This window comes from Eubalaena glacialis, chromosome 3 (assembly GCF_028564815.1).
Source record: "Eubalaena glacialis isolate mEubGla1 chromosome 3, mEubGla1.1.hap2.+ XY, whole genome shotgun sequence".
Classification (NCBI taxonomy): domain Eukaryota; kingdom Metazoa; phylum Chordata; class Mammalia; order Artiodactyla; family Balaenidae; genus Eubalaena; species Eubalaena glacialis.
In genome coordinates this window covers 17,479,061-17,494,024 of record NC_083718.1, presented here as the reverse complement: position 1 = coordinate 17,494,024, position 14,964 = coordinate 17,479,061, and the positions used below count along the sequence as shown (strand labels likewise).

Here is a 14,964-nt window from a genome sequence, read left to right as displayed (position 1 = left end):
TTCCCGCCTTGCAGTTTCAACTTTCCTAAAAGGTCACTTACAAATCCTAGGAGGATTATACAGCCACAGAACAGCAGTTCGATATCCTGTCTAAATGTGGGTGCATTTGTGCTGCTAGGCTTCCCATTAAACCCTCTGTTTAGATCATAAATCCAGCTCCACAGCTCTCCTGTAATATCCCAGGGCAGAATCCCCAAGTTTAAGGCTCTATTACATAGTTTTCTTTCCTCCTGATTGGGAATTGCCTTTCCTTTTGCATTTTATTTCTCCTTGAAACTTTTCCTAACCATGTAGTGTTTGATTAAAAAACCCAGTTAGGGGAGGGGGAAGGGTAAGCTGGGACGAAGTGAGAGAGTGGCATGGACATATATACACTACCAAATGTAAAATAGATAGCTAGTGGGAAGCAGCCGCATAGCACAGGGAGATCAGCTCAGTGCTTTGTGACCACCTAGAGGGGTGGGATAGGGAGGGTGGGAGGGAGACGCAAGAGGGAAGAGATATGGGAACAAATGTATAGGTATAACTGATTCACTTTGTTATAAAGCAGAAACTAACACACCATTGTAAAGCAATTATACTCCAATAAAGATGTTAAAAAAAAAACAAAAAAAAACCCCAGTTATTTCCAAGAAGACTCTAAAAACAATTTACAGTAGGCTTGTGTCATATGACAACCTCCTTGCCCCCATAAATATTTATTTGCAAAAACTGAGATGAGGGATCAAGAGAGAAAGAGCACATCATAGCTCCATATACCACCAGAGCTTGGAAAGGAAAGCCCGTTAAAGACCTGTGCTCCTGAGGAAACTAAAGATGGTATTTGAAGGTGATCTTAGCATTATATTGGAAGCAGGAGTTGGGAACTTTCATCCTCCTTTTCCTAATCCTGACTCCTTTGCCTAAACACTGGCTGTTTCACTGCAGGCAAGTTACTCCACTCTCTTCTGCTTCAAGATTGTGTCGAACGTGTATTTTTGTCAAAACTCATCAAGTTGCACACTTAAGATCTGTGCATTTTGCTGTATGTAAACAGTACTTCCATTAAGAATGGGGGACTTCCATTAAGAATGGGGGACTTCCATTAAGAATGGGGGGCTTCCCTGGTGGCGCAGTGGTTGAGAATCTGCCTGCCAATGCAGGGGACACGGGTTCGAGCCCTGGTCTGGGAAGATCCCACATGCTGCGGCGCGATTAGGCCCGTGAGCCATAACTACTGAGCCTGCGCGTCTGGAGCCTGTGCTCCGCAATGGGAGAGGCCGCGATAATGAGAGGCCCGCGCACCGCGATGAAGAGTGGCCCCCACTTGCCGCAACTAGAGAAAGCCCTCACACAGAAACGAAGACCCACAGCCATAAATAAATAAATAAATAAAATTAAAAAAAAAAAAAAAGAATGGGGAGTGCTTGCTTCGGCAGCACATATACTAAAATTGGAATATGATACAGAGAAGATTAGCATGGTCCCTGTGCAAGGATGACACGCAAATTCGTGAAGCGTTCCGTATTTTTGGGTGGGAGAGGGTTGGATTAGGAGTTTGGGATTAGTAGATGCAAACTATTATACATGAAATGGATAAACAACAAGGTCCTACTGTATAGCACAGGGAACTAAATTCAATATCCTATAATAAACCATAATGGAAAAGAATATGAAAACGAATATATATGTATAACTGAATCACTTTGCTGTACACCAGAAACTAACACAACGTTGTAAATCAACTATACTTCAATTAAAAAAAAAAAAACTAAAAAAAAAAAAGAATGGGGAAAAAAAGAAATTAGAAGGATGAAAATGCATATAAATATTTTAAAAATAATATCATTATGTAAGGTCCTACAAAGAAATACTAGTCCCAGGCAGTTGTACAAAGGAATCTCACTAGACTTTTAGGAAACATATCATTCCAATCTATGCAAACTATCCCAGAGAAAGAAATGGGGAGATACCCCAACTCATTTACACAGGCAGTATAACCTTGATACCAAAACCGAATCAGAAAAGGGAATGTATAGACCAAATCCACTCATGGAACAAAACCCATTCAACAAAATAGTAGCATAACCAACTGTTGTATTTATACACCCCCCCCCCCAAAAAAAGAAACTGAAATGATGGAAAATCATCCTTTGGATTCAGTTCCTGTGACCAAATGTCCTACACAGGACACAGTGGCACTGTGAAGCCAGTAGAGAAAAACTCTGAACTTCCGCCGAGAAAAGAACCTGCCTACCTACTTCAATGTAGAAGTGAAACCAAGGGCTTAAAAAACTAGTCCCTTCATCGGTTTCGCGAGAGCCGGCGCCTCGGTGAATCAGGGGCCCGGCCCCGAGTCTGGACGCGGATCTTGGAGCAACTTTATGCTGGGGTGACTGTTCTTCCACTGACAACACTCACCAAAGAGCTTCATTTCACACCTTTGCTTTTATAATTTTCCACCTTCGGCTAAAAATACTGCTTTTGGGGTGAGATTCAACCGAAGCATCATCTCCCAAAGCAAAGGGAGTAGTAGCGAATAAGGGCTCTTGCAAGGTGCCCCTGGCAAGCTGGCTCTTCCGTTTCTATCTCCAGCCTCATTGGAAGACAGCCCTGAGCCCTTCGGCTGCGGCCAGGGGGCTGCTTCCAATGCTCTGGCTTCATTTTCACACGAACGCTCCGCCAAAAAAAGAAAAAGAACAAAATTACAGCTGTGTCGAGGGTCCCAGTGGCAGCCCCCATCTGGGAAGGGCAGAAAGAACTAGAGGCAGTTTTCACCATCTCCTTTTCCTGACCTTGGGGATCCTGTCACTACTTACTCGTCAGATGAAGTGATGATGAAAGTAAAGTATGGTTCATTACACATGTGCTGATCTGGCAACCGCTGATCTCTTCGACTTGAAAATAATTGTCACCTGCTCCAGCCTATGACTGCCCCACTGTGTGTGCATGGACACACACACACAATAACAATATGTCATTTACTAGCTCTGTTTATTGACATACAGGGTTTAGTACAGACTGTCTGGAACTCGGCCTCCAGGCCCTTCTCAAAATTTAGGAACACCACAGAGAGCTGTCCTTGTCCAGGGTTTTAGGATGGGGTTTTGTTTGTAATCTTGGCACTGGCGCCTGATGAAGAAGACATCGTGCTGTAACACGAGGAGATTTAAGGTTTGGGACTCAGCAGACCCAGGTTCTGCTTTGATTTTGCCACGTAAAAGCTGGCCCTGGGCACATCTCTTAACCTTTCTAGGCCTCAGTTTCCTCATCTGTAAAATGTGAGGAACACCTTCCTGGCAAGGAGGTTGGGAAGGTCAGAGGAAATGAGAATCAAGAGAGGCTACAGGGAACGATTCAGCCCCACGTGGCCACCATCACCCTTTGCTCTAAACCAGCTTTACTAAAGTAAAAGTAAAGATAGACCTTGGAACAGAGCTAGCTATGTGGCAATCCAGTTAATTCTCGAAACCGCACTTTGCCCATCTCTAAAATGGGGGCAAGACAGCATCTATCGCCTAGAGATGTGAGGATAAACTAGGACTGTGAAAGCAAAAGCACTCAGCACTGTGAGTTTGATGGGTACCCCAACGGCGTAGCTTCTGTTATTTTTTCCTAGATTCCCAGTTGCCAGCAAAAGGGCTTGTTTCTGGCAGACCTCTGTTCCTCTTCCCAGCTCCCTGGTCATTCAGGGATGCCTCTGCACACGGAGCTCCCTTCCCAGCAGCGGCAGACTCCCCTACTCAGGGCAGCTCTGCTCTCCATCTCCAGATGAAGCGAAAATCTGGTAAATATTACACTTACAAGGTAACAGGTCTGGAATGCTCGGCATCCCAGGCGGAGCACAGTTGCTTCTTGGCATCCAGACACATATAGGCTGCAGCCCGGGGCCAAGCTACATTTGGCTGCTTTGTGCAATTCAAATAAAGATATTAAAAATCCTCCAACTCTCTAAACATGTGTACTGTTTGCTCATCAAAGGGGTTAGTTTAAGAAAGTCACCTGAAGGGAACCTGGCATGTTGACTGCTCTTTTCAGTTTAGACCCGAAGGAACACTGCGTGTATATGTACCGCATAGGTTTCTCATACATAAATGGTTTCTATATTTTACGCCAGGTGGACTCTACTTTCAGAGGGCACTGCCTTTCCCTAAACAAACAGGCCTAAGCAGTTTTCATTCTGGAGTTACGCCCTTAACCATTACACCACGTTGCTGCTTCTGTGTCACGTGATCAGCTCAAACTTCAATTCATGGGAGCGAGTAATGATGACAGTGGCAAATATGGGAGGTGGGGTGCCTTGGCTCTTCCACCTATTTAGCTATTGATCTTGGGAGTGATTTGATCTATCTCTGTGCCTTGGTTTCCTCCTATGTGAAATGGAAAAAAATAAGAATGCCTATCCATTATTGCCAGGATCAAATGAGTCAGTATCCCTAAATGCTTAGGCGGGTACCTGGGGTAGAGGAAGCACTACATCAGTGTAGGTAATAAATATTTTTATTATAAATATTATTCTTGTCGTTGTTGTTATGGACCAAACACCGAGTGTGAATAAAAGAAACTAGATACAGATCCTTAGCAAAGGGTAACTGGTTCCCCCAGTAAGTAAAATAAGTGTAGTTACACATATTTAGGTCCACCTGTCTCTCTATTAACTAGAAGCAAGTAGTGGAAAGTGGTAAAATTAGATTATATCACAGCCAGTGACTTAAACTTTGGCCTTCACTGATTCAGAGGTCAGGACTGAACTTCGCTCGGTTAACAACACAAAAAGGACACCGTTTTCAACTGGCTTCATCTTACTCCCCAAATATCTAACCTCAGAACTTTTAAATAAAACCTCCACCCAAATGGCAACTTGGAGAGAAAATATCAAAGCAGACTTTGAGCGGGAACAAAGAAAGGGGCACCATTTTCCTAAGACTAAAGAAAACGGAGCACATTCTCTTGGTTTGCTTTGACAATTAAAGGTGATCGGGAGGCCCGATTTCCCCTGTGGGTGATGGAAGGTCAAGGACTTCCGGGGTGACAGCTCGAGCCTGCTGGCAGACACCCTTCTTGCTTCGCTGGCCTGGGAATGCGCTGCTCCAGCAGGTAACGGCCAAGTCCAAACAGCAAGCCGGCGACAGCTGTCTCTGTCCTTTGCACACCTGTCTGGCTCCCACCCTCCTTTCCTCCCCTCCCCTCTGGCCTCCCTGTGCATTCACAACCCCTGCTGCTGCCTCAGGCCCCTTGTGTGTAACAGCAAGAAGGAAAAAACACTACAAGATACAGAAGGAATTAAAACGAAGGAGGTGATGGCCAGGGTGGGCCTCAAGATTCACTTTACAGAGGATACAGGAGGAAGCCAGTTGTATCAGTAAGAGAAAGGACAAGATTTCTTACTCAGTAAGGCCTTCTGGGACCTCAGGCCACATCCTCTGGAGACATCTATTCTGTGTACCCATGACCCTGGGCAGAGTTCCTCTCTGGCCACAGTCACCCGAGGCACAGGACAGGACGGGGCTTCCCAGGGGTCAGGAGTGGGGCAAGCTAGACAACACGAGGGGCAGGCAAGCGGCACAAGAGTGGGCCTTTCTGTTCTTTGTACTTGAAGAAGCATAAGTCTCTCTCAATACAGAGTCTATGGGGGGCGGGGGAGGGAGCAGTAGACTGAATGAATCACAGCGCTGATTGGGGGTGGGGTTGGTCGGCAGGGATGTCCTTGTGGTTAACCACATTTTACTGGGCTTTTTTATTGATTGCAGTTGTATTGAAAGAGACATGACTCAGACATACCATATCCGAAGCCACGTAAAGCACTGGGCTCTAATGGAATTTCAATGTATGAAAACGTCAAGAACTGTACTCTGAAATGTGAAAAGCTTTGCTATCAACACAGACATCACTTGCTTCTGTCCTTTAACAGCTGAAGGAGATGCTGACTTGCCTATTTCCCTTTTCATACCGAGGCTCTGGCTATTCACTGCTCAGGTACACATATCATTCTATGTTTTAAAAAGTTGGTTTCGCTACCCAGTCACCTTGTCTTTGTGTTACCATTGGCCTTGGCTTGTAAATATCATTCAGCAACTTTTTAATGGTTCTGCTCTGTGTAGGGCAGTGGGTGTATCAGTTTGTCTTCACAAATAGGCTATAAGCTGCTTGAGGGCAGGGATAATATAAGGATAACAATAAAAAGAAGAAGAAGAATGACAAAAGTAACACTACAAGTTTTGAGGGGCATGCCATCTGTCACATAGCCACCATGATTGTCCCATTTTGGTGGAAGCTAAGAAACTGAGGCTTAAAGAGGGAGTGTGCCCTATCCAATGTTAGATAGCTAGAAATATGGCGCCTCCACTTACACCTACGTTATATGATCCCAGGGCCTTCCTCTGGGCTGTCTGTGCTGCCTCTTCTGGGGGGAATCCACCCCTACTCTCCTCATTTTTATCCACCCGTGTGATTCAGGCAGCAAGCCCTTGAGGCAGTACATGCTCAGTGAATATTTATTGAATTAAATTGAATAAAACAGTATTTTCCACATCATTGTTTTCAGGGACGATCCAGGAAGGGATTAAATTGAAATAACAAGGGAGAGAGATGTACCACTTAGTTGTAGAAATAGTTACTAACACACAGAGTTCTTTTAGGCAGGTTCTGAAAGTTTTGAGCCGTCCTGATAAGACAAAGAATATCATTCTGCCTTATTTCCTTTTACCAATGTTTAAATGATATCTTCAGTATTATTTTCCTCTGACAGAAACTGGTACCACTTTTAATTTTTTCTTAGGCTTTAAAAAAATATATCACTTGCTTTTCTCAATGTATAACTCGATATTAAAAACATGGGTTGGAATTTCTGGTTTTCCTATAGTTCTCAGAATACAAAAGCAAGAAAGAGTCTTCACTGATCACCTTGAAATAAGTGAATGAATGAATGGATGAATAAAAAATATATTCATTCCCTACCACATGCAAGACATTTTTATGTGTTAATTTCTTTTTTTTTAAAGTACCATTAAGAAGCGTATTTTTAAAAATCAATTCTCATTTTAGAGAAAAGAAAAATGAGGTCCAGAGAGGGTAACTGGCTTGCCCAATATTTCACAGTCAGCATTTTACCCAGGATTCTCCTTTATGCAAAACCTGTATTTTCTTTCTATTATATCACAGACTAAGTGTCACCCTCAAGAGTCATCTTTGGCTCATGTATGAGTCACTTTCTTGGCTTATCAGTGGTAGGCTGGGATCAAAAAACCAAAGGTTGACATCCTCACAAAGTTGAAAGGAAGGGACCACCGTCTGTTATAACAAAGCAAAAGAAACAGAGAGGCCCATTATATGAACTCGTCTGTCTAGACAGATGACTAAACAGGGGTCCCCCCAGGGTTAGACTTAAATTTCCTCCGTTCAGCCTGTTGGATATTTAGCAAAAAAAAAAAAAAAAAAAAAAAATGCTTAAAGGCTGTAGTACTAATCCAAGCCCTCCTACACTACCCAGAGAGTAGTTTAAAAGTTGTTTCGGTGCAGCCTGCATGTGTTAAAGTTTCAAGCAGAAATTGGATTGAAACAAGAAGAACCCTAAAAATACTTGTGCTGTCCGGCTGAGGACCCAAGAACACAGGCCCAACTGTCCCACTATAACTCCAGGGACAGCAGTTCGAACGCACGGAGGGAGCAAGGGTTGATCCAGGTGTCCCCGCGGGACCATCCACAACAAGAATGCATCAAATATAGGCTTGGCTTTCATATGGGCTGGCAAGTAGCTTCACTCCTGTTCTTTCTGTGCCCCAGGGGACTCTGAATTTTTCCTAACTTATAACATGAAAAATGCTACTGACAGTAAAGAAGGAGTCAGTATCCCTTCATCCAGGCTGAGAGATATAAACAGAGGTTGGTGATAATAAGATGTTTTTAATCCTATTGATATTGCTTTGCTTAGAGTACAAAAACTTCCCCCAGGTAGGAATTAGGAGTTGGCTAACAGACCAAGTGGCCCCATGGAGAAACTGGGAGCAGACCAGCGGACCAAGGCATCGCTCATTTCCCAAGAAGTCCTTAGCAATATGCAAGGTGCTATTTCTCTTATGGTCCATATTTGCAAAATTCACTCACTCCCACATTTAACAAATATTTATTGGCTGCCTTGATCTGCAACATTCCTTCATATGTATGGGGATACATACGAAGGCCTGGAACTGGAGATGGAATTTCTAGGGCCTTGGCCTGGAACTATTCTGATCTTTTAATAGGCATTAAAGGATTAATGCAGTAGTCTCAGTAAGAACTCAGATTTACTAGCCAAAAAAAAAAAAAAAACCAAAAAACAGTTGTTCCTATCTAGGGAGAAAAAAAAAGAAAAACACCAGGATTTTACACTGCACGGTCCAGTGATTATCCAGTGTGGACCAGAGAATCACATAAGGATGCACCATATTTCATACACGTTCATATAAGAAGCAACCATTTCCGTTCTTGAAACAGGGAACCCAGAGAATAAAGATGAGCTAAACTCAGAAGCCACTGCCTAATTCCAACACCTGTGTTCAAGCCCTTGGGTTCTGCTGCCTGCTTTGAATTTCCATAGGTTTTTAGGAGAGAAATACTGGATTTAAAAGAAAAAAAGAAAGCATCCAAACATATCTTTTTTCTTTTTTCAGAAAAGAATGATCTCTTTAAAATACAGAAACATATTATTCTCACTCAGTGAATTCTCCTTTTCTGACACCTCATCCCCTCACCCCAAATATTCTTGTGTATATACTTAAGTTTATCGTCTTAGGGGAGCGATTAGTTGGAGCTTTGGAACCAGACAGACCAAGTTCAAGTTCTGGCTCTGCCACGTATTAGCTGTGTGACTGTGGGGAAATTACATGATGTCTGTAAGTCTCGGTTTCCTTATCTGTAAAACTGAGAATAACAGTAGTGTTTATCCTATAGGGCTAATAGAGAAAGATTAGTGCATTGCCGAACATAAGTATTCAATAACTAATGGCTATCGGTATCATTATTATTCATCTTATTATTACTAAAGCCAGAATCCACCCTTTTTATCTATCAATACCCCCAAGCAGGTATATGCCTTTTCTTCATGCAGAAGTTCGCTCATATTAGAACATGGATAGCTAGACAGAAAATCATAATAGTAAAAGTTATGTAAACCCCCAAAACAGAGGTTCTCAAACCTGGCCGCACATTAGAATGCCCTGGGAATCGTTTTAAAACTAAAGATGCCAGATCCCACCCCAGACCAACTGACTCAGAATTTCTGGAGGTGGACCTCAGCCTGAATGTATGTTAAATATCTCCCAGGTGATTCTCATGCCCAGTGAGGTTGAGAATCCCAGCACTAGAACACCCAAGTAGAGACCACAGCCCTGAAGGTCAACGCTTCCAATAAAGGATCTGAGTGCTTTGATATCTGAAGCCCAAGTTCAAGTCTTTGCCATGGTCCCAGCATACCTGTGGGTGAGCTGGTCTTGGTGCTTCCCCTGTTTAGTTTCTGAAAACCAGTCTGCTCTCTCCCTAACAATAACACTTGAGTAAACCATCCCTGAAGCCACAGTGGCCGCAGTTCCCGCAGGGAGCTGCCCTCCTGCTCTCCTGCCTACACACAATGGACGAGGTAAGTAGCAGCCTTGAGAAAACAAGCAACGCAGACCAGGAAAACAGAGAAGCAACCCCTGCCGTGCATGCGAACACAGACGAATCAGCTCCGCTTCAGAGCAAAGATACAATCCAACTGAAGATTAGAAAAATGTGGTCTGACCGTTTGGATTTCACAAGGATCCAAAACCAATTTTAAAGTCCAGTCGGTGGACAAAGTTCACATTCAGCAAAACAGCTCCAGTGGTTGCATCATCCACACAACAGGGCAATTCAGAAATACAGATGTCCAGCCAGGGGCAAAACAATGCTTTCCTTTTTTTCTGCTCTTTCCCACCGCTGACCCCAAGAGCAGGATGGAAAAGCTCAGCATCTGCCGCTACTAAGAATAGGCTGTGGAGATGATGATGAACTTGAAAGCACGGAGTTACCCAGCATGCTCAGGGGGTGCTCAGAGGGTATCGATGGCTGCCCCTGGGTTGAGAGTGGTACAGAAGATGCCTCAAGCCAGGCGGGGTCATTCTCCGGTTTTCTCACTGGACACAGCAAGAAGGAGCCTGAATCTAAGGCATCGACCCGATAGGTCACTGTCAGGAGACTAAGGTTCAGGTTAGACAGAATTCTAGGGAACCACATGGTACACGATGTTTAAATCAATTGGCGTGGAACTCACACAAGAGAGATAAGAAACAGGAAAGTCATGGTCCCTCTAGCAAACAGTTAAGCATTTCAAATTTATAGTCTCATGGAAACTTAGCCTGGATCCTTACTGTGAAGAACATTTACCAGATATTGCTGGGCATGTGAGGACCACAGTGGCAACCTGAGACCCTAAGGCTAAGGGATCTGAGTACATGCTTTGGAGGTAAGCCTGAGCTTCCCTGACATACATAAATTTCGCATAACACATCAGGACTTGCTTCCTAAACCTAGTACTACCAACTGTGCCTCTGACACCAAATAAACTTGTCTCGGTTGGAGGAACAAGTCATACATAAAAATGGAGGAGAAGGACATTGATGTCTGTCTTATAAAGCCAACCTACTAATTATTCAGTAAATACCCATTATAAAGCTCCTCATAATTCAACAGATAAAGCGATAGTGTGGCTCCAGCCAAGCCATACCCACAACATAGACAGTTTTTAACATGGGTGAAATCTTTGTCTTTCCCCAACTCCTCCACCTACACTGTGGTAGACCGTACCATTTTGGTCCAAATGTGGTCTGTCCCTCTCCCCTGGGCCCACGGCCACATGGACCCTTTCTTGTGTCTCTTCCTGTCCTGCTGAAATCAGGCTTGGCCAATGGAATGGGGTGGGGATAACTGTCACATCTCCTGAGGTCCAGCCAGGAGGTCAGCATGCCCGGGTTAGATGCTGTTCCCTCAGCCTGAGGCTTGCAATGAAGATGTCATGGAGCAGACCTACAGCCAACCCACAAATCCACAGTATATGAGTGAGGGATCAATCGTTGTGATATGCCTTTGAGATGAAGAAGAAAAGCTCTAGAGACTTTCAGCTTGTAAAATAATGTTATATTCCAGAGTCCCATTACACAACAGCACATCGTGGTGTAATGGATTTTATACACCATGGGTCCATTGTGTCTCCTGAATGTAACAATTCTGAATAACAAATACTTGATATAATGATCTTGCCCTGTTCTCCAGCCTCAGTATTTCACAGCGGGTCTCCTGTAGGAATACATCCAATTTCTCAAAGACTACACTAAGTTCTTCCGCTGTCTCACGATTCATCAAGACGGTAGTCATGCGAGCTCACAGAGGAAGTAAACAACATGAAAGGGCAAATCTTCTCCTTCCAGAAAACTGAAGCAGCTTCCTAGGGCTACTGGATGACTGCCAAACGATCATCCCAAAGGCCATCTTTTCAAGCAGCAAATACCACCTTCCCCAAGAAGGCTTCCTTGACCTCTCTCAAGCAAGTTCAGCAATTCTTCTGCCCTCTCAGACCCTCACTAATAATCAACCACGTGGTGTTAGCTTCTCGGTTTGGTTTGGTTGGTTGGCCTGCCTGAGCTCCTCAGTAAGTTGAAGTTCTCCTGAAGTCAGGGGCTATGCTCTATTCCTCCATCCAATGGCGACTTCACCCAGCACCTGCATGCACTATAGACTCGGTAGACATGTCTTATACAGATGGATGAAGGAGTCAAATCAACATCCCAGTGTAAAGTCTTGCTGTTGAAGACTTGAAAATTAGAATTCAAAGTCTCATCCAAGAGAAATGCTTTTTGACTGATAAGGGACATAGTCTTACAAATTCCCTGGCTTATGACCTCATTTCAAAGTTTAGGCAAAGGCATAAGGCACAGCTGGACAGGTCCAAAGACCCTTCCAAACCCAACTTTACACTGCACACAGGGAGAGATAGTTTGTCATTTTCCGAGGCCAACCGTGGTCACCTATGAGTTTAGTGCCTTGTGTCCCTGGTCACTGAATCAAGGGTGGCCGTGACTAGGCAGTACAGCAAGTACAGCCTCCAACAGCTGCCATTCTACACTTGTCAGCACAAGATGGGAGACCCAAGAGGCTATTTTCATACACAGAAGGGTGCAAAGATAGCTTCTTTCCCGAAAGGAAGGGGGTGGGTTGCCAATAACTCCAAGAGTATTCATTTAAAACAATAAAAAATTTTAAAAAAACAACCAAAAACCATAATCTACATACAGAACCCACTTGTAGCCTGCCTATCAAATTATCTGCTAAAGAAAGAACTCAGCACAAGGGAGGTCTGGTTGAAGTTCTTGGTGCAGCTTCACCTAGAAATGCAGCTGTGAAGTGCCTTTCCCATGCATTGCCAAGTCCAACTCACTGGGCTTCGTACTCCTCCTTGGTCACCTATGCACTATTCTCAGTTTAGCCACAGGAACCCCTTGGCTAGAACCACCCTTCTCCCCATTTTATGCAGAGGAAAAGCCACAGGCTTTACAGTGGCCTCCAAGGCCCTACCTGACCCATCATTAACTCTCTAATCTCATCTCCTAGGATACTTTTGATCATCCTTGAGTGTGGAAGGAACGGTACCCACTGCTCCCTCTGCCAGAAATGCTCTTCTCCACATTGTCTCAGGCTGTCCTACGCCCTCCTTCAAGTCTCTGCTTCCATGTCACCCTCTCAATGAGCCCTCCCACGCCCAGCCTACTTCAAATCGCAACTCACCTCCCCATTCCCCCAACGCTGCTTTTCTCCCCTATCGCATTGATCAAATTCTACCATTCTTATCTCGTCTTTTGAACTAATTGTCTATCTTCTCTCTCCAAAATGTGAAGCTCTCCCAGAGCAAAGTTTTCTGCTGTTTTATTCACTGATGACATCACTAGTGCCTAGATGGATGCCTATTACATAGCGGACAACGAACGCTGTGGAGTGAAAGACAGTATCGTAAGAATGTCTTGTCTTTACCTCTGTCTTCCCACGATCTCTGCATGCATTTGCCGTTTATCTTAAAACTTGATCTACATTTGTAGTGCATGTAGAGACCTTTTAATGGAAGGCTTGCTGGGAAGTAGAATGAATATGACCAGTCATTCTTTTCCTACTTCAATAGAAAAATGCTTTTTTCCCATTGTTTAAGTCTGCAAAGTGATGAGTTCTTATAATATTAATATTTTAAACTTCATGTTTTCTAGCGGTTATTAAGCGTGACCAGTATAATCCTAGGGTGGCTATAAAGTAACCACTGTAGTTAGTGCCTCTTCCTCTGGTGTTAGTTGACTGTTACATTTACCCTTCACCACACAGCAAACAACCTACTTCTCAAACTGGTAGAAATAAAAGAGAAATCACTTGGGGCACAAGGACACTTTCTGGGCATGTTTATAAAAAAAAAAAAAAATTTTTTTTTGGTTTAGTGATACAGACCATGTAGAAGAACTGGCTGCTTCTTTAGTTGGATGGTCAAAAACACTACATAATATCCACACTGTATGGCTGGAATCAAAATACTGGATGGTTCCAAAACAACATCAAAATAACAGGAGGTCTAGGGTTGCACAAAGAAAATACCAAGTAATTTATCATTAACATTTTCTTTTTAATATCTGGGTCAGATTTTCACCTGCTCGAATACCTCTGGTTGAAAAAAAAAAACACTATTTGGAAAGAGAAAACTGCAGTTACTTGTGGCTGAGTTTGGCTGAGAGAGTACAGTTTACATTCCATTGTTGGCGAGATCCTTACCCCATGGAATGTCTCAGAACAGGATTCAGGCCACGAAGAGGTCAGCAGTGCTTTGACCAAACACTACCTCAGCGAATTAAACATTATACATTGACTAAGACATAATAAATTATGCATCACTTACACATTATACATTAGTTTTGAAACTCCCCTTCCCAATCCACACTTGAATGGAGGTGTTCACTCCCGTACATAACATCCCAACTAGGCATCCAACCGCCATGTGATCACTTGCTTGCACATTCAGGGCCTCCTCTGCGGTGAATGGTGAGCAGGGGTTGTGTGTGAGAAGTGTAATTAGCCACAGATCTACCTTGATATCTGCATGCATTTGGGGACATGGAGAGCACAGGGTGAAAACTCAGCCACGCTGTGGATTCAGGGTCTCACACTTGCAGGACCAGCTGATCAAACAGAGGCCCCACTGGATCTGCATCCTTCAAGCTGAAGGACTTCGAGTAAACAGACCAGCAGAATGAGAGCATCCTCACCTTAGTGAGGCCAGACTCACCTGTGCTGCCTCTTAAAGGTACAGACTCTTCAGCTCCACCCACCCCAGTGATTCTGACTCCGCAGGCCTGAGATAGGTCAGGGAATCTGCTTTTGATGGCCCTTCGGGACATACACATGCAGGCCACACTTTGAGAAGCCCATCTTTAAATCTGAACCAAGCTGACAAAAAGCATCGCGCTCAGTAAATACTTGAAGAACGAAGCTGAATTTCCCTTCATGACTTCTAACCCATTTCTTCATAGAGAGACCATCTCAACTGCTTATCTTCTGGATTCTTCTATCTCAGGAGAAAAACTTTCAGGCAGGCTCACCTCATCCTAACCTACATTTTTGGGGAGAGTGAACTTAAAGGGAGAAAAATTACGCAGCGGCCACATGGGCTGTGAGGAGCAGGGACTACTTCTTCCTCCAGGGGATTTGATGTAAAGCTGATGAAGCATCAGCACGGCCAGTCCAAGCATGGGTGTCAGGACACATAGTGATAACTACACCCAGGTTAGAGACGGAGGGAGGAAAGCCAGAGGCGCCACGGGCCCGGCACTCCCTGTGGCCACTCCCAACATCTCCTTGGAATGGAGAGGCGGTTCACACAAGGTGACAGGGATGGCCCTGGAGCCCTTGGCACGAGCCAGGCTCCACTTAACGAGTGTTCAGAATCACAGTCAGCATGGAGAAATT

General features: G+C 44.1%; 1 protein-coding gene and 1 non-coding gene across 4 annotated transcripts in view; one reads left to right on the top strand and one right to left on the bottom strand.

Moving 5' to 3' along the window:
* TGFB2 (transforming growth factor beta 2) overlaps nt 1-14,964 on the bottom strand; it is a 79,966-nt gene that overhangs the window by 47,272 nt on the left and 17,730 nt on the right. The window lies entirely within an intron of this gene.
* LOC133089204 (U6 spliceosomal RNA) lies at nt 1,403-1,511 on the top strand. The gene has a single exon (XR_009700590.1). It is a non-coding gene; the product is annotated as a U6 spliceosomal RNA (small nuclear RNA).